Genomic DNA, 21,370 nt, shown 5'->3' with positions numbered 1-21,370 from the left:
AAATATTGGCAGTGGTCGTTTGGACCACTGTGCGGTCTATTATATAAAAGTTTCAACTTTTCATTTCGTTTTTTAAACAAATACCATATCTCTATGAGGAAAATGGGCAGCTTAAAAAAAATATTTCTTAAAGGCACACAGATATGGTGATCTGCTGACCCCAGCAGGCCACCCTCCTTAGGATGACCCAATTTGTGACCTCATTAATATTCATGCCATAGGTCAAATTTCAAACCGCTAAGTTTTAACATTTTGTGAACCAACCTATTAGTATATAGATTGGTTTGGAAAACACCAATGCCTTCGGTAGAAGATGAACAATTTGCAACCACTTTTACTTAATGCTCCTCATACATGAAGTCTGTATTTTTTAAGGTGCTGTATGATTAGTTCTGCTGCTTCATTTCTGTATATTATTCTTTTTTTTTTGGAAGGTTTTATATAGTGCGAACATGACCCTTGCGGGTATCAGAGTGCATTACATGAGTCGAGAGTAGGAAACAAAAGAAACAGATTAATACAAAGTTAGGACTAGAAAAACAGTTATCAGTTGCGTAGATGCAAATGTAAAAGACTTGACATACAGTTCTCTGTTGCGTAGATGCAAATGTACAATGTTTCATGAGCGTTTCCTTAAAAGAAGGGATTTTACTTCTTTTTTAAAAGAGGTAAAAGAAGGGTTCCGTCTAGTTTCGGTTGGGCAGAGCGTTCCAAATCCTAGGTGCGATTCCAGAGACGGCACGGTTGTATGTTTTCTTTTTGTTAAAGCGCTGTGGTTTCTGTAGAAGATTGCTGGTACTTCGGAGGATCTGTTTCCACAAGATAGTACCAGTCTTTGGGCCAGGTATCTTGGAGTATTGTGATGTAGGGCTTTGTAGATTATGCAAGCGATTTTGAGTTGAATTCTGGCTTCGAAAGGAAGCAAGATAAGAGCTCTAAGGTCGGGGTAATATGAGAATTTCTTTTTGAGACCATGATTAGCCTACCTGCTGAATTGAGCGAAGCTCTTCGAGGGGCCGTTGATGATCTGGGAAGACTGCATAGCGTTGCACGCCCATAGTCTAGTTTTGGGATTACTAATGCTTGAACAGCCAGTTTGAAGTCATTTGCGGGAAGGAATGGTTTTAGTTTTCTCAGGCTGTTGATGTGAAAATGTGCACTTTTTGTTGCAGCACTGATATGTTTCTGCATGTTAAGATTTCTTTCCAGTATTAGTCCTAGCGATTTTGCTGAGTCAACAATATGAGGTTGGCAGTTGAGCGCTGTGAGCTGTTTAAGCCATTCTTCGATACTTGCAGTTTTGTTGGGAGGAGCGATTAGGAGTAATTCAGTCTTTAGGGTATTTAGTTTCAGGTGGTTGTCCGCCAGTCAGATCTGTGTTTTTTTTAGAGTTGAATTGAAGGTTGTGATATCATCCAGAGAAGTGATTTTTAAGTAAATATAGGTGTCATCATCGTACATATGATAATGGATGTTTGAGGAGTTGATAATTTCAGTCAGGGGTTCTATGAAAAGGTTTAAGAGTGTAGGCGAGAGGGATGAACCCTGTGGAACTCCTAGAGTGACTGGGACGGCCATAGATAGGGATTGATTGACCATAAATATTTGGGCTCTATTTTGGAGGAAAGAGGTGAACCAATTTAGAAATGATCCTGCTAGGCCCATTCTATATCTCAGAAGGTCTAGAAGATTATCATGTTTGACAGTGTCAAATGCCGAAGAGAAATCAAGAAGAATTAGTAGACAGGTTTTGTTTTGGTCAAGGATTTTTAGTGCGTCATCAATTATGTGAGTCATTGCTGATTCAGTACTGTACCCTGCAGGAAAGCCGGATTGGTATTGGTTGAGCAGGCCGAAATGTTCAATGTGGTTTCCCTTCTAGCTGTGAGCACATTTTTCAAGGAGTTTGGCCAAAGTTGGAATGTTAGAGGTCGGGCGGTAGTTATCTAGGTCTGTGTGGTCTGCCGTTGGTTTCATTAGGATGGGCAATACCAGCCAGACTTAAGGTTTTCAGGAATTAATCTTTGAAGCAGCGAAGTGTTGATAATCTTGGTCCATAGAGGCAGAAGCAACGGCTTAAACTCTTTCAGGTAATTGGCAGGAAGAGGATCAGTGAAATGATTAGAGGGTTTGAGTGATGTGATTACTTTTAGTATTTTATCTTCTGAGTAAAGGTTGAAGGAGATCCATTATGCATTATTTTTTAGGGCAAACTTTGGAGGGAGTGTGCAGGGGGAGGTTAAAGAGGGAGGAGGGGTATTCTCGTGAGTGCCATTTACAGTTGCTAGAGTCTTGAGTAGGTCCGTTACATGGCATGTGGATGATCCGTGCTCACAGATTGAGCTGTTAATTTTGTGAGAGATGTGATAGTTCTACTATAACAAGATTGTGCTAATTGGTTTTATTTAAAATCTGGTACATAGTATTGTGGCCGTCTTTTATTGATACTTATTGTCTATTCTAAATGTATTTTATACTAAATTATTGTATTTTTGTATGTACGGAAGGAGTAACTTTGGATTATTTTCAGGAGAATTTTGTATTTTGCACTCAATGAGGAATGAACTGTAAGGATATTACTGTTATTGTTTTAAATGTAAATGTCTTTATGATTATATAATCGAATAAAGACTTTTTGAACTGAGTAGGTCCGTTTTTATGTTTTCTGTCTTGTACGTAATTGTAGTGGTGCAATTGTGTCTATTACCGTGGTCATAGAGGTGAAGTAGTGGTTTGTCAACGCTTGGACATCCAAATGATCTGCTGGGGCAGCAAGAGGTTGGCACTAGATGATAGGAGTAAGTCTGTGCTGGCACTCTTTAGGTTCCTTTTCCATATTTTGGGTTTCGTGGGTTGGGCTGAGTGTGTTCTTCCTGATTCATTAATAAAGAATGTGATGCAATGGTGGTCGGAACAGTCACAGGGGAGTATCGTGTTCAGTTGAATGGAGTCAGCATTGGAAATGACTAAGTCTAGAGTTGCGCCCTTGTCGTATGTGGAACACAAAAAGATGATGGACGGATTGTTGAACATTGTCAAACATCACCCCCAGTCACAGATCTGGGATTATCCATCGTTATTTTGCTCACCACACCACCCCAGTTCAGACATAGCCATATGCAAATCAGTCTTGACCTTGTGCCTCATTGGAACAGTCCAGACCAAACTGCCAGGCCATGTCTTCCCTGGACAGGAATCAAGCATCCTAGGACCGGTTTCGGGCTTTCAGCCCTCATCAGCCAGGATAGCTTGACTCCAGTGCCATGCTCTCCATGCCACTGGAACAAGCTATCCTGGCTGATGAGGGTTGAAAGCCCGATACCGGTCATAGGATGCTTGTTTCCAGTCCAGGGAGGACCTGGCTTGGCAGTTTGTGCTGGACTGTTCCCATGGGGCACAGGGTCAAGACTGATTTGCATATGGCTAGGTTCAAACTGGAATGTGGTGGTGAGCAAAAAAACGATGGATCTAGGCCCCGATCTCTGTACTGGGGTGAATGTATGACATTGTTCTGCATTCTGTCCATCAATTGTTGGTTTTGCACTTGTCGTGTGTGGGGCTATTGCAGATTTGGATGAGGTTTACGTCCGCAAGGAAGTCTTTGAGGCTATTGACTATGGGGTCATTGATGTTGTGCCAATGGAGATTGAGATATCTGAGGAATATTTGGGCAGTCTGGGGACCGGTGTTTGTCGTTATGATATCCATGAATTGTTCAACGAAATGAGGTTGTCGCCTGGAGGGTGGTGGAATGTGTGCAATGAGCAAACTGGTTTGTGGTTTCTTATGATGTCCATGCAAAGGTATTCACATGATGACAGTAATTGAGAATGTGATCGGTTCACTAATAGACTGTTTCAGCAAATGCAGGCAATATTGCCCCCTGGTTTATCAGATCTATCTAGTCTGATGATTTCGTGATTTGGGAGACTAGAATGATTACTATTAAGAATATTAAGTACACAAACACCCCCGCCACACAATACTTTATCGACAAGATACCATCATATTGTTTGAATTCCAGAGGCCCAATTTCACCACATCACACTGTACTCTACACTTACTAATCAACCAATCCGGGTGCTGGACCTTTAGGAATTTTAACCTACAAACTGGAAAGTGTAACACACTATATAACGTTGAATCCTAGATGCAAACGCCCACCACTCTCAGATGTGTGATTTAGTAGTTCACCAGGGGTAACAGCAGCTACCCCATGATTGATCTTCAATTGCCCTAGCACTAATCTTGTGACCCAGAGAAAGTGGGAGTTAATACATTCCCACACATGTTGTAAAATAGATTGCATGAAGTCAATGCCTTTGCAACATCAGAATATGCAGATCCAGCCTCTGCTGGGTCAGCTCTTTCCTGCCAGGATGCACCCAGTCCATAAGCTGGGCCCCGTAATCATCTTGTGCCTCCAGCCTGATCTGTGGAGTCCTTCAAGTCTCCCTGCTCAGCCCAATGCTCTTCGACGCCTACATGGATCGCTCATTGGCTATTCCCATCGACTCTACATTATATCCTGCACTGATGGCACTCCGATCATTCTCTAGCGACACCTCTCATGGATGTCAAAGTTCACCAACTCAATGGCAGAAATTGCAAACCAATGAGGATGAGCTGCCTGAAATACAACTCCTCAAAGATCGTAGTGGTCCCCTTTGAACTCCACAAGAGACCTAGTGTTAGAAATGGGGGTCGCTAGTTGACAATGGCTTGCACCTTTGGTCAAGTAGGGACCCTTCTTCCTTGTCAGGGTATGGGGGATACTCTTCTAAAATAACCCCTGCTCACCCTCTTGGCAGGGGGCACTGACAGACAAGCTTATCTCAGAGGCTGTGTGTAAAGCATTTGTGCACACATATAGTGATACAGTGAAAACAAAACAAATGGACACCACACCAGTTTAGAAAAGCAAGTAATTTGAATCTGAACCAAACAAGACCAAAACGACAAAAGTCCACAATACAGTTATCAAAATATGACTTTTAAAAGGTAGAAACAGTTTTTCTATAGCAAACTATAGATGCAACACTTTCAACACAAAGTACCTTGGATGCGTCAAAATCATTTAAAAAAACGGCTCGCAGGGAAGGTAATGCATCGGTTCCTTACACACAGGGAAGGTGATGCGCGGTTCCTTGCTCCAGGGGAAGTGATGCTTTGGTTCCTTACTGCTGTACAGGAGAGGTGATGCATCAGTTCCTTACCGGAGAGGAGATGATGTGAAAGTTTCTTACTGCATCCCCCAGCAATGCGACAGACCTGGCGCCTTGATGCAATGCATGATGATCCTGGAAGTGCTGCGACGATTCCAGCTGCGTCCCCTCGATGTGTCGGTTCTTACACAGCAGGGACTGCATCACAAGCGGTGATCTCGGACTTCAGAGATCAGTGCACAGGACTCGTTGCATGGCAGACACTTCAGCCATAAGCAGGCGCTGCATTGATTCTTCGGCTGTGACGAAATTCTTCTTGCACCACTGTGATGGGTCGGAAAAAGGCGATGCGTTGATTTTCACAGTTCTTGAGTCTTTTGCAGTTCCCAGCCCAGAAAGAACATCCAGAGGCCCAGAACACTGGCAGGAACCTCATGGCAGGTCAGAACTCCCAGCAAAGGAGTTTGGGAGGGGTACGGGGGGTGACGTCTTTGTGTACCTGAGACTTCAGAACAGGCGGCAAGCTCTACTTCAAGCCCTTGGAGATCTTCCTCAAGCAAGAGACACAGCACACAGCAAAGTCCTTGTTGTTTCCTTGGCAGAAACAGCCACTGGAGGCCAAGCTCAGACAGCACATAGCAAAGAGGCAGTATTTCTCCCCGGTTTCTCCAGCTCTTCTCCTTGGCAAAGGTTCTTCTTGAATCTTTAAAGTCTTTTCTATCCCTGAGACTTCCAACAGGTGGCAAGCTCTACTTCAAACCGTTTGAGAAAACTCTAACAGCAGGATGATGGAAGCACAGACTAGTCCATTCCCTGCCCAAGACAGAAGCAACCACTGCAGGCCAACCTCAACATCACACAGCACAGGGTCAGTATTTCTCATCCAGCTTTCCCGGTTCTTCTTCCAGGCAGGATCCTTAGTTCAGCAATAATCTACAGTTCATTGGTCTGGGCCCCACTTTTTATAGCACAATTTCCTTTGTTCCCTGGTGGCAGTGAAGCTCTTTGCACAGCCAAAATAATTATATCCTCTCTTGTGGGAGCTGCACGGCAGGAGGTGGAGACAGCATTTTCCAAGGGACACCAGGCCCATTCAGGTGTGAAAGAAATCTCCTCCCCTCTACTCTGAATGCAGCCAGGTCTATTCAGCCCATCCCTACTCATTCAGGAAAGGCAGGACACACATCAACCCCCTCCCCTCGGTGGCTGTCTGAGAGAATGCACCTCCCCAGCCCCTGTCACTCCAAAGCCAGACAGTGGGTACACAAACCAGCAGAGGCACACAGCATGGCTGAGCAAGAAAATACCCACTTTCTAAAAGTGGTATTTTCAAACACACAATATGAAAATCATCTTTCCAAAAATATGTCTTTTTATATTCTCGGTTCATGCATACTAAACTCCATCTTTCTATCTTGTCCCAATGGGAAGTTGTATTTATAAAATAAACTCCCATTCAATCCTATGGGACAGATAGCCTTTCAATAGTCAAAAACAAAATACACTGTATTTCACTATCAGGACATGTCACACATCTCAGTACATGCCCTACCTTTCACATACACTGCACCCTGCCCATGGGGCTACCTTGGGCCTACCTTAGGGGTGACTCGCGTGTAATAAAAGGGAGGGTTAGGGCCTGGCAAGTAGGGGCACTTGCCAGGTCAACATGGCAGTACTAGACCGCACATAGACACTGCAGTGGCAGGTCTGAGTTACAATTACAGGGTGCTCATTTGGGTGGCACAATCAGTGCTGTCATCCCACTAGCAGCTTTTGATTTACAGGCCCTCAACACACACAGTGCATTGTACTAGGGACTTACCAGTGAAACAAATATACCAATCACGGAATCACCAATCCATAAATACAATTTACAGGGAGAGCATTTGCACTTTAGAACTGATCAGCAGTGGTAAAGTGCCCAGAGTCATAAAACCACCTAGGTATTGTGATCAACAAGCAAATCTCAGTTTCTAACCACATAAACATGGTCACCACCACCTCCTTCTACACTCTCAAACTCCTGAAGAAAGTTTTCAGATGTCTACCACTACACACCCGAGCACCGATAACCAGCCAACTCATTCAGATCATTGAAACCACAGCAGCGAGACTGATTCTTAACCACCCACTCACATAGCTAATCACCTCAGAGACCTTGATTGGCTTCCTATACACAAACATGCCCTTTTTCAAACTCCTCACCCTGATCAACAATGCACTAAACAATCAAGGCACCACATACCTAAACACCCAAATCAACTTCCACACTTTATAGAGACACCTATGTTTCACCAACCTCCTCTTCCCTCGAATTTCCTGCAGCAAAACAGCCAGAGGTTACGTCTTTTCTTACCTGGATCCTAAAGCCTGGATTGATAACCCATTACATCTTAGATCTCCTCCACTCCTATAATTTCCAATTTAATTAATTTAAATAGAAAGCCAAGCTTTATTGTTAGATCCCTGTGAGGGTATCACCCCCTTCTTAAGCTACGCAATACGACAGGGTCATATGAGCACCATAAAAATCTTTGCGACATGACATCAATGCAAATTGTGCAGGAAATGGTATATGGTTACGTATGCACAATTATACTGAACATCAGTAAAATACTACATACTATGTTTTGTAGAATTATGTTCTGTTTTGGTACCAAGTAACATTGTTTATGTTTTACAAAAGTGATATGACACATCTTGAGTAGTAAGTGTCATAGTTTTTTTTAACTTATACATGTTATACTAGTGGCAGTGCAGCACAGCTATCTTGCCTTGAGGTTAAGAATCTCAACAGTTGTTCACATGCTCTCTATACACTTGAGAAATGGATTACTAATCTTGGCCAACAAACTGTGCATGATTTCACGAATATTAATTCAGCTCATTGATGTATTGAATTTTATTTTATGCTTCAGAATCAAACTTCGTTTGAAGACCAGGAAAGGTCATACATGTATGTGGTTTGAATTGATTAGAAATGCAATCTTTTTTTGTAATCAGTGTTGTTTTTCAAAACAAGTTCTCCAAATATGCATGCATTCAATAACCTCTTAGTTGCTGGGACTAAACTGCTGAGCCCTTTTTTGGGCTATTTGGGGTTGTTCAAGCTCAGGCTTTTGTAACTTTCATATCCACATCAGGTATCCATGCCAAATTTGTGTCCTTTTTCCCCCAAATCCTGTGGATTCTAAAGGTATCCAGTGTTTGTGGGTTGCGCTGGAGGGGACAGGGAAAATAGCCAAAATATAAAAAATGTTTGCGTTTTTGGGAAAACATTGAAAAAAAGTGCTCTGGATAAGTGTTTGTTTTTTTCGTTTAAATTTCATCAGTGAACAGTTTGCTGTGCTAAAGTCACCATCATTACAGCTATCAAAAACATAAAGAGCTGATTAAAAAAAAAATGTTTTTACCACAATTTTGGCATTTTTCAAAGGTACAGCCCATTTTTCCTATTTTTTGTCCTTTCAACCTTCTTCCAGTTTGTGGTTGAAACCAGTGTAAAACTCATGGGTAATCTGGACAAACTATATGTTTCTGAAATGTGGACAAAATTCCAAATTCAGCAATGGGTCATATGTTTCGATTCCTCAAGGTTTTCTCCAAAAAACTAAGAAATATTTAAAACAAGTCCAAAAAAGCAGCCATTTGTGACAATGTTTTCATCTGTAACTAGATAGGGTTTGTAGGTTCTCCAAAAACCCGAGGTACACAGAATCAATAACTGAGCTGCACTGTACAATGGTTTTTCATTGTTTACGAGTATAGACCAATTCATATGTTCAAATATGTAGAGGGAAAAATAGGTATCAAAATAACTAATGGTTTTCCGAACTAGGTACAGGATGTGTAATTTAGGAGCAGTGGTTAATTGTACATCTCTGAATTTGTAGGCACCCATAGGAGATAAGACTTAGAAGTTTTTTTTAAAATGTCTTCCCCACTTGTTTGGCTGGGCCTGGTGCCCATGACAGGAACTGATCAAATCAAGGTCAATGGGAGCCCTTGCGTGGGAGACTCTTATTGACCTTGGTTTATTGCTTTCTGTCAATGGCACTAGGCCCAATTGCATAAGTGGCCCAGCGTTTTTATCTGCACTAGTGGAACAATGTTCGGTTGTAGGAATTTTGTATGGTTCAATTTTTATCAGGAGACTTGGGGGGAATGCTGTGTGGTAGAAAATCTGTAGCTCCCTGCAGGTTCCAAAAGTTTTCCTTACAGAAATGTGAGAAAATTGTGTGTTTTTATTCAATGTGTGCGGTTTGCAGGGCATTGTAGGTAAGAAAATGGAGTAGGATGCATGCAAACACAACAGCCCTGGATCCCACCCAGATGTATAGTTTACAGAACTGTCCTGGTCTGGTAGGTTGTTTCTAGGTGGAAGCTTAGACATCCCCAAAATGTGCAGCTGTTCACCATTACAAGTGGGATGATACTGGAAGTTAGACAAAATCTCCTTGCACATTTGTAAAGTTAACACCCGAAAGAATCAAATTACCTCTTGCTTTTCATTGGGGTGTGATGCTTTAGTCCACAGGGGAGCAGAACTACGGTTTTATGAGTGAGGATGGGGGATGAGGGAGGGTGAAAGACCACCCCCATTATTTTATTAAAAGTGCATGTTGCTGCTATACAGAGAACATTCTGCCCCGGGAGCCAGATTGGGGGTAATTACCACATCTGCCCACAAGAGGGGCAGAATGACTGTTTCCCCATTTACTTGGGGTAGAGGGGCAGATCGGTGTAATTACCCAAAAGACTGTGTCCCCATTATTGATGATGGGGGTAATCGCACTTCGCTTCTCAAACCTACTTGAGATGCGGTTCCCGAGTGGCTCCCAAGTAGGTTTGAGAAGCGAAGTGCGGTCTTAGCGAGTGTGCGACTACAGACTTCACTTCCCGCCGATGAACCATGAAGCAATCGCTTAAAAACATTATATAAACAATACAAATACCTGTCTTATAAATATGTAATGTGAATGTTGTGATTACCATACAACAGGGGGAGTGGAACTAGACTTCATGCAACAAATACGCTAGGTCCTGAAGAATAGCCGAGAGGGGTAGGCTAGAAACATGTCGATCATTAGGAGGTATGAACATTAATTCCATATGTCCTAATCTTTTCCCTGTTTTTAAACTTACAGACTTGGGGTTGGAATATAATAGCCATTACCCATTAGCCAGGTATTTTTAAAGCGTCTCATCCCTTTTTCCCCCACTCTTCCCTCACATCAAAAGAAAATGCTCCTGCGTAGTTTGTTTGGTCGCAGCATGCCCTGTTCCATAGCGGAACAGGAAGTCCTCCATGATGAAGCATGCCACCAAGGGTTTACCCTGGTGGGTGAGAGTGTTGAAGAAAATTTGGTGTTTTCCCCTGAGCATGAATTAAAGCTTTCCATAAGTTAGGATGGGTGCCATTTTTTTCTATGTTATATTCTAAGGTCCAGAAATTAAAACACACAGAAAACACAAATGAAATGATTGTTGAATAGAACTCACCCTATATTTGATTACCTGGAAGGGAAGAACTGAGGAAACTTAAACAAAGTAATAATGAAATTATATGTTTTCAGCTCAGGTCACACTGGTCCTGCTATTGTGTTAGTCTCCTCCCCCCAAATCTTGTTGACTTAGGCAGTCATCTTATGGTCATGATGTAGACGGATTTTGGTGTTTCTATTGTTTTGCGTATACACTGAGTCTCTACAATACCATATGTTCTAAAGTGTTAAACAGAAAGTGTTCTGGCATTTTATTGCCCATTCTTGGTTTTCAAACGTTGTGGCTGTTTTAGGTAGTTAGATCTACAGACCATCACAATATAAATGTTTATCATGTCATTGTTTCTGCAGTGACAGTCATTCTGCCTTGTAAAATATGCCAATGTTTTGTTCTTGTTGTAGGCAGTTTCAGGTATTTTGTAGAATAGTGGTTATTTGATATAGCACTGTAAGGGGGACCCCAGTGTCTCTCTCTTTCCACAGTACGCAAATAATATAATTTGCAAATGATGTGGAGTGATGAGAGGATGCTTTTTGTTTTTGGCTGTAGTGTTCTGTGAAGCACTCTGTGCATTCTCTGCCACTTCTCTCCCTCTGGTCAAAGGATAGAGTGCATTACTTCTTGTGCCAAAGTTTGGTTAGGCTGTGCAACCTGGTGCATACTATAAATTGCCTATGCTTTTAATAGTGATTTTGGTAGTGTGAAAAAATTTCCCTTTTTGTGTCACCAATTTTTTGCTGAATCTTATTGCTGCTGTTTAGACTCTGAACATTAAGACACTACTGTCCAGTGCCCATTGCATGTGCTCTGACTCCTAAAACATGTAGAAATTGACTAATTCCTCAGTGGTGTACTTATAGTATATGGCGCTGAAATATACCCAAGGCTTGAAAACCTAAATGTTACCTGTGGAATGCAGCACTTATTATGCCGTCGACTAGTGTGACAAAGGAAAACATGACTTCAGGCCCACCATTGTAGTCAAACTGCTGCAGTGTGAAACCTGCAGTGTTACTTGTTAAAATAACCTTTTTTGACAGATAAAAACTACCATATTAAATATTAACAAGTCACCCCTATGTAGGCCTTGTAGCCCACAAGATAGGGAGAATGGTATTTGAAGGTAAAACACTTAGAAAAAGTATTTTACCATGTCCCTACAATAACAAGACCCTAAAAGCTGTTTTCTCAGTCGAAGGTCTAGCTGTCCTATGTAGAAAATCAGACTACAGATTAAAATACTAAAATTGAATCTCAGGAAGGGGACCAGCTAATAAACGTATTAAGCAACTATTTTAATACTCATTATTAACAAATTGAATGCTGCTGTCAGATTTGTAACACATATTAATATGTGTCTTTTAGAATGTTGCCTTTTCCCTGCCTGAAGTTTCTGGAGACTAATTTGGATTACCTCTCCAACTTCTCCAAGAATTTGCTCAACCTGGGAAGTGGTATGAAGCGGCTGTGTCATTTCTCCCAGGAGCATGCAATAGACTGACCTAAATGGGCGGGAATGACTCCTCTAAACTTCACAAAAAATCCTTGTTGCCAGGTCTGTTGAGCCACGCCTAACGCATGGGGTGTATTTTAAAGAGAAACAATAAACAGGAGATGTAAGGTCAGAGAAGATGTGTGCTGTTCTGAGACTAAGAGCAAAAAGAGACCATGAGACACCAAGAAATTACACGAGGCTGAAAACTCCCATCAGCCCACCAGTTGTGGCGGAATATCATCACGTGGGATACGGATGGTAGATCTAAATCTTGCCCAACCCATCAAATGATGGTGCGGAGATGGATTTCCGAGGTAGACCTCTAGCCACAGTGTATTTCAAGTAGGTGCTGATGGTGTGCAGTGCTGTGAGAAAAGTGAGTGACAAAGTTAAAAATAACTACTAGAACAGAAAATCTGTTTAATAGGCACTGTTCTAGTGTCAAGATTAAAATGACGCCTAATAGTCTGAAAATATGACTATATACTGGCGCAGTGCAGAGTGGACGACATGTTTCAGCTGTATGGATCAATTTTATCCAGCTTTCTTCAGGACCGTGATCTAATAGCAACTGCAAGATGAGTGAAAGTGTGAAAGTGAAGCCATGCAATATCGAATCAACATATTCGTACTTGGGAACTTGGATCCCTGGTAGACTGGTGGAAAAATGAATAAATCGTCCTTTCCTATAAGAAAGAGAAATAGTGCACAGAATAAATGGTGTCAAAAAATGTGTCTGCAATGATCCCTAAGTGACGAAGACAACAGTTTAAACAGCAAAGAATTAAACAAAGGCAAAAAGTCTCTTTGTTACCAGGAGACAACTGTCCTCCTAGGTTGTATTACAATAGTCACAGTAATATCGTAGGGTCGCTATACTCACCCAGCGTTATGTGGGAAGTCAACTCACCTCGCCCGGCACCCGCTCAGGAAAAATGAGGCCAAGCTCTGTTAAAATGGAAGAGATGGAAAAATGTGAATAACCGCAAAAGCAAATTTATTGCGGTATGTAGCTAGGCTATTTCCTCACTTCCAAAAGATTTTTAACTAAGCCCAGTTGCTTCAAGAAACGGCACCTCCCTAGACTACATGTCCAGACCAATGCTAGTCCAGAAAAGGTGATTCAGACAAGAACCCAGTTAGCACAAGAGTTCATAATATAGAGTGTGGGGGCCCATCATAAGTTGGTACCAAAGTTTAAAAAACCTAAAAGGAACAAGGTTTGCAAGTATTTCTAATGGGTGGCAGGTATGTAAAGAGTCTGAAGGAGCCGACCTGTCCGTCGGTACCTCTCGCCGGCTTCCGAGTGGGAGTGGAGGTACCGACCGGACAGCCAGCGCGCCTTTTTATACTAAGGTTAATTGGATAATTGATCTCACTGGTTCATTGTTGTGGTGTTACAGTGTCTCAGCCGATCACGGAAGTAAACGGCCATTGGTTTAGCCACTCCTCGCCTTGGTGCATGCACCAGTGATGTTAGCACACGCGCATGTGTAGTTAGACTAATCGCTCACGCATGCGTGCTAGAGCGGTTAGAACAGAGCCGCGAGTTTTGCGGCACACGAAGATCAATGGTATAGCCACTCCTGGGTGCATGCGCACCTGATGCTAGCAATCGTGCATGCGCGGAAAAACTAATTGCTCACGCATGCGCGCTAGAACGATCAAGGTGGAACCGCAACTTGCGGAGCACGAAGATCTAGGGTAGTGTCTCCAGACAAAAGATGGTCAAGCCATACATCGATCTACTGTATCAGAACTCGTTATTGGGAGGCGGAAGGAGCCTCCATGTGGGACCAAAGTCTGAGAGAAACACACAAGTCTCAGTCCATTGTGTGGAGTTTATGTGTATGAAGCCATCGACGTATGTAAATACATGGAGTCAGTATTGGATGGCAAGGGCACTAATTGAAAAACCATCAGATCTCAGTCTGTATTTATTAAAGTTTCAAATGTGTGTGACAATAAATGTATCTTGGCTCTCGAGGTCCAACAGGTTGCAGCCATTAAGAAAATATTTGAGTAATAGTAGTCATGTTAGCAAATTGTATTTAGACAATACATTGCCCTATGGAAAAACGTGCCCTGTAAGATGTTATCACGTACTCCATCATTGTTGTTCATATGTGGGCAGAAGTGTGGTAGACATAAAGGGGACACTACACATGATTATAGTGATGTCCATACTATATCATCATTGAGTCCCTTGCTGTCACTCTTAAGTGAAAAAATCCATTTCGGTTCCTTGATAAATAGGAATCTGGAGATGTCACTGATATGGGGTGGGATAAACGGCTGTTCTAAAATCAACCACCTAATGTCTTCTGGAGCGTGTTTAAGAGTCAAGAAATGATAGGTCAATCTTGTGGATTGTTTGTGGCAACGAATCGTACTCTTATGCTCCCCGATCCTTAATTTGATTTTTCGGGTGGTGTACCCAATATACCTTAAAGAACAAGGGCAAGCTATCATGTAAATGACTTTTTCAGTGTTGCAATTTGTGTGTTTTCTGAGAAACCATGTCTTGCCATTTCCTAAGTCAACTTTGTCAGTTTTGATAGTCTGGGGGCAGGCACTGCATGAACCACACAGATGGTGGCCCTGTACTGGGGGAAGGTCCCAGAGTGTCGTTGGTCTCTCCCTCTCTTGTGCTCTTGGTCTAGTATGGACCAGACTGTCACGCAAGCTTGGCGCTCTTTTTAAAGAGAACAAAGGTAAAGGAATGTTTGTATCAGTGATATTCAAAATACTCCAATGTTTGCGTATTGTTTTCTGGATTTTGTTGGAATGGACACTGAATGCGCTCACGAACGTGAGTTTATCCAGTGGTGGTTTCACTGGTCGCTTTTCCAGAAGGGCCTCCCGGTTGTTATTGGAGGCACGTTTCCAGGTTCTTTTGACTAGATGTTTGGGGTAATGTCGTTCCTGTAATTGATGAGACAGTTGGGTAGCATGTTTGTCAAACAGTTCCAATGATGAACAATTTCTTCTAAGTCGAAGAAACTGGCCTACTGGTAAATTGGCCCGTAGAGAGCGTGGATGATGACTACTGTACACGAGAAGGGAGTTTCTAGCCATTGGTTTGGTATATAGCTCGCATTGTAGTCTACTTTCTTTTGGAAAGATTAATATATCCAAGAAGGGTAGTTTCTCATGGCTGAATTCAAGCGTAAATTTCAGAAATTGGTTCTGACCATTAAGCCAATGATGGAATGTTTGAACCTCTGTTACGGAGCCTCGCCAAACCACCAGGATATCATCAATATATCTCTTCCATTGCAACACTTGATGGAAATATGGGTTGCTATGGTTGAGAACGTGATCCTGTTCAAATTGATGGACATAAAGGTTGGCGAGGCTCGGGGCAAAGATACTCCCCATAGAAGTTCCAGAGATTTGGAGGAAGAACTGATCCTCAAATTTGAAGAAATTCTCCATCATAGCTATTTTGGCACATTCCAGAATGAAATTGACAGGAGTGATACTGTCCAGATCTCGCAGGGATAGTAATTGTCCGATAGTTTCTAGAGTTTCTTCCTGCGGTATACAGGTATAGAGCGACTCAACGTCGAAACTAACCAGAAGGTCTGTCTCGACGTTGAACTCTATCTCAGGTAGTAGTCTCAGAACATCAGCTGTGTCCTGTAAATATGTGGGCATTTCCTTGACCAGAGGCCTGAGAAAGAAGTCCACAAATGTGGAAAGGAGCTCAAGGAGTGACCTGATCCCCGAAATAATGGGGCGTCCTGGCGGTGGTCTAGTGGCTTTATGTATTTTCGGGACGCAGTAGAAACCAGGTGTGACCGGATGTTGTGTCACCAGGAATCTAGCCTCTTGAGGTGTTATCCATCCCTCTGTGTTGCCCTCATCTACTAAGGTTTTGATGACCGTAAGTAGGCGTGATGTCGGATCTTCAGATAGTCGGCGGTAGAATTGGGTGTTGTTAAGTTGTCTCAAACATTCTTGTCGATACTGGACCATGTCAAGTACAACTGTCGCCCCTCCTTTGTCCGCTGGTTTGATTATTATGGACGGGTCTTTGGACAAACTGATGAGGGCATTCCTTCCCTTTTTTGGGAGATTGTAAAAACTGTGGGGAACTTCATCATGTAACCCCATAACGTCATGTGTGACTGCTTGTTCAAAGGTGGTCACCTGTGATGGAACTTGGTGAGCCAAAGGGGTAAAGGTCGATTTAGGACGTAGCCCAGTATTTGTAGACTTTTCATCTATAGTTTTGTCGAGATCAGTTTTGTCTTTGAAGAAAAAATGAAGGCGTACCTTCCTGAAAAATTTCTCGAGTTCTATTCTCATCTGGAATGGGTCACCTCTATTCGTAGGGACAAAGCCTAGTCCTTTCTCCAGGACAGCTTGCTCAATTGATGTTAAAGTTCGAGAGCTTAGATTGACAGTTAGGTTCCGCTCGCTTCCGTGCTGGTTCTCTGTAGTGCGGCCTTCCTGCTCCGTGTGTTGGGGAACGTAGGGTCCGCCTCCCATTGGACGGTTTGTTGTCCTCTTCTCTTTCCGCGGTTGTGTCCACGGCCCCGTCCTAAAAAAGACGGGTCTGAGTAGAACTGTGGGGTCTGAGTATAAGGGTTCATATGTTGTGCAAAAGGTGGTGGTTGAAAACCCCAGGGGCCCGGAGGCCACCACGGGCGGAATTCTGGTAGCTACCCGAAAAATTGCCTTGCATCCCACCTCTCTGTCTGCTTCCTCTCTTGAAAAAACGTTGTGGTTGCCCACCTCCCCGGGACTGACCTCCAGTGGAATTGGTGGTATCTGAGTCACTAGAATCAGAGCCTGAAGTGGAGTAGTTGGACCCATATCGTCTCCCCTGGTTATTAAATCCAGGTGCCACGTAATTATCACTGGTGTAGGGGTAAATCTTAACTAGTGAAAAACGGGCCAGGTCTTTTTTTTATTTATCAATTTTGCTGGAAAGTATATTGTCCTTATAATCTTTATTGGTTTTGTTAGTTTCATCCAAACGTTTCTTAAAAAGTGTGTTGCAAGTAGTCTTAATTTGGCCTTCTAATGTTTGTATCTCGATTAAGATGGTGTCTGCTATTCTTTTAGCAGAACTGATAATCAACATCAACCAGTCTCGTGTGCATTGCCACGCTATCAGAGACCAGTCTCGCAGGAAATCTTGTCAGTCAGAAACAGTCTGGGTGCATTTGTGACAATTAGACCTGTAGGAGCACATTTGCCCCGTAAGTATTCTGCCATTATGAGTCGATGAACAGTGATGCGTGAATGTGTTTTCTTTAGGTTGAGCAGAGTTGGCCAATCATCTTTGGCTGCACCTGTGGTCTCAGGTAAAGAATCCAAAATACAGGGATTGTCAGCTAAAATAGAGTTCAAGACTTCATCATCGAATGCTAAACCCGCAAAGTCAGCCATGGTCTAGTAGGAGAGGTGTCCGTACAAAAGTCAACTGGGAGAGCTAGAGAACCAGGGAAACGTGCCCTGTTTCAACAAAAAAAGGGACCCGCAACCGGAGTTGCTCTACATACTAGAAAAGGGAAAGATATGGGGGTCTCTGTGGGTTAATTTAACAACCTCAACATCTCACAACCCAAACTGTAACGAGAAACAATAAACAGGAGATGTAAGGTCAGAGAAGATGTGTGCTGTTCTGAGACTAAAAGCAAAAAGAGACCATGAGACACCAAGAAATTACACGAGGCTGAAAACTCCCATCAGCCCACCAGTTGTGGCGGAATATCATCACGTGGGATACGGATGGTAGATCCAAATCTTGCCCAACCCATCAAATGATGGTGCGGAGATGGATTTCCGAGGTAGACCTCTAGCCACAGTGGATTTCAAGTAGGTGCTGATGGTGTGCAGTGCTGTGAGAAAAGTGAGTGACAAAGTTAAAAATAACTACTAGAACAGAAAATCTGTTTAATAGGCACTGTTCTAGTGTCAAGATTAAAATGGCGCCTAATAGTCTGAAAATATGACTATATACTGGCGCAGTGCAGAGTGGTCGACATGTTTCAGCTGTATGGATCAATTTTATCCAGCTTTCTTCAGGACCGTGATCTAATAGCAACTGCAAGATGAGTGAAAGTGTGAAAGTGAAGCCATGCAATATCGAATCAACATATTCCTACCAGGAACTTGGATCCCCAATGTTGACTGGTGGAAAAATGAATAAATCGTCCTTTCCTATAAGAAAGAGAAATAGTGCACAGAATAAATGGTGTAAAAAAATGTGTCTGCAATGATCCCTAAGTGACGAAGACAACAGTTTAAACAGCACAGAATTAAACAAAGGCAAAAAGTCTCTTTGTTACCAGGAGACAACTGTCCTCCTAGGTTGTATGACAATAGTTACAGTAATATCGTAGGGTCGCTATACTCACCCAGCGTTATGTGGGAAGTCACCTCACCTCGCCCGGCACCCGCTCGGGAAAAATGAGGCCCCGCTCTGTTAAAATGGAAGAGATGGAAAAATGTGAATAACCGCAAAAGCAAATTTATTGCGGTATGTAGCTAGACTATTTCCTCACTTCCAAAAGATTTTTAACTAAGCCCAGTTGCTTCAAGAAACGGCACCTCCCTAGACTACATGTCCAGACCAATGCTAGTCCAGAAAAGGTGACTCAGACAAGAACCCAGAGAGCACAAGAGTTCATAATATAGAGTGTGGGAGCCCATCATAAGTTGGTACTAAAGTTTAAAAAGCCCAAAAGGAACAAGGTTCGCAAGTATTTCTAATGGGTGGCAGGTATGTAAAGAGTCTGAAGGAGCCTACCTGTCCGTCGGTACCTCTCGCCGGCTTCCGAGTGGGAGTGGAGGTACCGACCGGACAGCCAGCGCGCCTTTTTATACTAAGGTTAATTGGATAATTGATCTCACTGGTTCATTGTTGTGGTGTTACAGTGTCTCAGCCGATCACGGAAGTAAACGGCCATTGGTTTAGCCACTCCTCGCCTTGGTGCATGCACCAGTGATGTTAGCACACGCGCATGTGTAGTTAGACTAATCGCTCACGCATGCGTGCTAGAGCGGTTAGAACAGAACCGCGAGTTTTGCGGCACACGAAGATCAATGGTATAGCCACTCCTGGGTGCATGCGCACCTGATGCTAGCAATCGTGCATGCGCGGAAAAACTAATTGCTCACGCATGCGCGCTAGAACGATCAAGGTGGAACCGCAACTTGCGGAGCACGAAGATCTAGGGTAGTGTCTCCAGACAAAAGATGGTCAAGCCATACATCGATCTACTGTATCAGAACTCGTTATTGGGAGGCGGAAGGAGCCTCCATGTGGGACCAAAGTCTGAGAGAAACACACAAGTCTCAGTCCATTGTGTGGAGTTTATGTGTATGAAGCCATCGACGTATGTAAATACATGGAGTCAGTATTGGATGGCAAGGGCACTAATTGAAAAACCATCAGATCTCAGTCTGTATTTATTAAAGTTTTAAATGTGTGTGACAATAAATGTATCTTGGCTCTCGAGGTCCAACAGGTTGCAGCCATTAAGAAAATATTTGAGTAATAGTAGTCATGTTAGCAAATTGTATTTAGACAATACATTGCCCTATGGAAAAACGTGCCCTGTAAGATGTTATCACGTACTCCATCATTGTTGTTCATATGTGGGCAGAAGTGTGGTAGACATAAAGGGGACACTACACATGATTATAGTGATGTCCATACTATATCATCATTGAGTCCCTTGCTGTCACTCTTAAGTGAAAAAATCCATTTCGGTTCCTTGATAAATAGGAATCTGGAGATGTCACTGATATGGGGTGGGATAAAGGGCTGTTCTAAAATCAACCACCTAATGTCTTCTGGAGCGTGTTTAAGAGTCAAGAAATGATAGGTCAATCTTGTGGATTGTTTGTGGCAACGAATCGTACTCTTATGCTCCCCGATCCTTAATTTGATTTTTCGGGTGGTGTACCCAATATACCTTAAAGAACAAGGGCAAGTTATCATGTAAATGACTTTTTCAGTGTTGCAATTTGTGTGTTTTCTGAGAAACCATGTCTTGCCATTTCCTAAGTCAACTTTGTCAGTTTTGATAGTCTGGGGGCAGGCACTGCATGAACCACATAGATGGTGGCCCTGTACTGGGGGAAGGTCCCAGAGTGTCGTTGGTCTCTCCCTCTCTTGTGCTCTTGGTCTAGTATGGACCAGACTGTCACGCAAGCTTGGCGCTCTTTTTAAAGAGAACAAAGGTAAAGGAATGTTTGTATCAGTGATATTCAAAATACTCCAATGTTTGCGTATTGTTTTCTGGATTTTGTTGGAATGGACACTGAATGCGCTCACGAACGTGAGTTTATCCAGTGGTGGTTTCACTGGTCGCTTTTCCAGAAGGGCCTCCCGGTTGTTATTGGAGGCACGTTTCCAGGTTCTTTTGACTAGATGTTTGGGGTAATGTCGTTCCTGTAATTGATGAGACAGTTGGGTAGCATGTTTGTCAAACAGTTCCAATGATGAACAATTTCTTCTAAGTCGAAGAAACTGGCCTACTGGTAAATTGGCCCGTAGAGAGCGTGGATGATGACTACTGTACACGAGAAGGGAGTTTCTAGCCATTGGTTTGGTATATAGCTCGCATTGTAGTCTACTTTCTTTTGGAAAGATTAATATATCCAAGAAGGGTAGTTTCTCATGGCTGAATTCAAGCGTACATTTCAGAAATTGGTTCTGACCATTAAGCCAATGATGGAATGTTTGAACCTCTGTTACGGAGCCTCGCCAAACCACCAGGATATCATCAATATATCTCTTCCATTGCAACACTTGATGAAAATATGGGTTGCTATGGTTGAGAACGTGATCCTGTTCAAATTGATGGACATAAAGGTTGGCGAGGCTCGGGGCAAAGATACTCCCCATAGAAGTTCCAGAGATTTGGAGGAAGAACTGATCCTCAAATTTGAAGAAATTCTCCATCATAGCTATTTTGGCACATTCCAGAATGAAATTGACAGGAGTGATACTGTCCAGATCTCGCAGGGATAGTAATTGTCCGATAGTTTCTAGAGTTTCTTCCTGCGGTATACAGGTATAGAGCGACTCAACGTCGAAACTAACCAGAAGGTCTGTCTCGACGTTGAACTCTATCTCAGGTAGTAGTCTCAGAACATCAGCTGTGTCCTGTAAATATGTGGGCATTTCCTTGACCAGAGGCCTGAGAAAGAAGTCCACAAATGTGGAAAGGAGCTC

The 21,370-nt window shown here is 42.8% G+C and overlaps 1 protein-coding gene across 1 annotated transcript in view; it reads right to left on the bottom strand.

Annotated features, from left to right (window-relative positions):
- The window catches only part of MALRD1 (MAM and LDL receptor class A domain containing 1), a 2,679,189-nt gene that overhangs the window by 2,266,555 nt on the left and 391,264 nt on the right, over positions 1 to 21,370 (bottom strand). The window lies entirely within an intron of this gene.

This window comes from Lissotriton helveticus, chromosome 10 (assembly GCF_964261635.1).
Source record: "Lissotriton helveticus chromosome 10, aLisHel1.1, whole genome shotgun sequence".
Lineage (NCBI taxonomy): Eukaryota > Metazoa > Chordata > Amphibia > Caudata > Salamandridae > Lissotriton > Lissotriton helveticus.
Note: the sequence above shows the minus strand (reverse complement) of the source record. Positions and strands in the feature narration are given on the sequence as shown.